Source organism: Muntiacus reevesi, chromosome 5 (genome assembly GCF_963930625.1).
Source record: "Muntiacus reevesi chromosome 5, mMunRee1.1, whole genome shotgun sequence".
In the NCBI taxonomy this organism is placed as follows: domain Eukaryota; kingdom Metazoa; phylum Chordata; class Mammalia; order Artiodactyla; family Cervidae; genus Muntiacus; species Muntiacus reevesi.
In genome coordinates, this window is record NC_089253.1 from 96,359,004 (window position 1) to 96,361,077 (window position 2,074).

Below are 2,074 nucleotides of genomic sequence, written 5' to 3' on the forward strand. Positions count from 1 at the left end.
CCTGCTGCTGACAGCCCACTCCCCTCCTAGGACCAGCCTCCTCCCTCGCTGGTGGCAGACCCTGGCCATGTTGGGGCTACCTCGACCTTGAGGCCTTGGGGCCACATGGCAGCAGCCATGCCCACACAGTCTGCAGGCGGGCACCCTGTACCCAGAGGCTCTGAAGGAGGCTGGGCCAGGCCAGAGCTTCCTGCAGGTCAGACTGGCAGGAACACACTGGGTCAGGCCCTCCCCAGGGACCACCCACCCATGGGAGCCATGCCCTGCACTCGGGGCTGCGGTGAGGGCGTGGGTGCTCCCGGAGTGGCATGAGCATGCAGCCAGGCTGGGAACTATACCACCATTGCATCTGTACCACCAGCCACACTGTCCTCCACTCATAAAAGGTAACTCAGCTCGGGGGAGTTGGGGGAGGGACAGGAGAGGGGACAGGCAATCCTGGAGCAGCCACATGGGCCAGGCACACTCTTCTCAAGGCCACCCTATGCGGGCAATCCCATGCTGTCCTTCTCTTCCACGAGAGGCTCAGAGAGGGCCAGTGCCTTGCTTGAGGTCACACAGCTCATCAGAGGCATCACCAGGGACCCATGCTCAGTCTGCTGGCAATAAAGCCCCTGCCTTCTACACAGGTTCTCCAAGGCCCTCCCTCATGCCCATGCCAATCAGAGGGCAGAACAAACTGGGTCTAGAACAACCGGATCCAGACAAGTCACCAGAAGGCTGCTCCTGCTGTCCTTGGAATCCCAGCCCTTAACTTAGAATCCCAGTTCTTGTGTTGTCTGGCCAGAGTCACTCTTGCTGCAGCCGTGGGGCTGGCCCCCTTCCCTCCTTACCTCTCCCACCCCTGGTCCAGACCAAGTGTTGCACTGGGGACACACAGAGACCCTCTTTGGAGAAGTTCTGTCCATCCCATCCCCGCAGGATAGACCCCGACACCCAGCACTTGGCCCCTCTACACTCAAATTCCTTGTGCCAGGAAGCTCCGGGCAGCCTCAGAGGACTCCTGCCACCCCTGCTGGCCTGGGCTGTATGCCTTGGGCAGTGCCCAGGCCCCTGGGTCAACACAGCATGACAGATTTGAGTAGGAAATCGCCCACATAGGTGCCAGAGTTCAGCAACAACTGGCAGGTCCCTCAGGCAGAGGCTACCGCTGCCCTGTCCATGGTGCTGATAGAGGGTTGGGGCTGCCTCTGCCGCCCTGGATGGGGGTGGGAGTGAACAGGCTCAGCCCCAGGGTCCTTCAGGTCAGGACACCCCAGATTTGCGCCCCCACCGAGGCTGCTGTCCACTGGGGGCACGCTGGCAGTCAGGGACTGTGTTGGCTCTGCCAGGCACCTCTTCCCACTGCCCATGGGAGAGGGATACCAGCACAGGTAGGGACGATGTGGGGCCAAGGGGGGAGCAGAGGGAGGGATGTGCCTGTGTGGTATGAATGGGGTCGCCCCAGAGATCTTTGATCGGAGTGGGGGGTGGATGGGAGTCAAGCATTGCCCACGTGGGGTCAGAGGGTCACCAATGGGCATCTCAGCACCTGGTCCTGGACTCCCCGAGGAGCTGACCGCAGCCTTCCTCCAGCCCCTCCCGACCCCTTACCTTGGTCCCGGCTGAGCCCGCCGGGGTCCCCAGGTGCTTCCATGGCCCGCAGGCGCCACCCCCACCGCTACCGGAACAGCTTGAGGGGTCCCCAGGCAGCGTGCTGGCCCCGTGAGTCTGTCAGAACCGGGCGCCCCTTGCGCGCCCATGCCCGATCAACGAGCTGAGTGCTGCCAGAGCTGCCGCTGCTGCCGGGACCGCCCCTCCCGCGGGAGCCCCGCCCGCCTTAACCCTTCACTGCCACTGCCACGGCCAGGCTGGGAACCACAGAGAGTGGGACAGAGCACCCCGAGCAGGGGTGAGGGTGGGGGTTGGCATGAGGGAGACACTTCTCCAGCAGAGGCTCTGGGCACCACCCCTGGCTGTCCCTGACCTCACTCCCATCCTCTGGGCCAGCCCTCCTACCAGAAGGGGCAGCTGCACGCAACTCTCCCAGGAGCCAAATGTGGCCCCAGCTGGCATCCCTGACATTACTGCACAG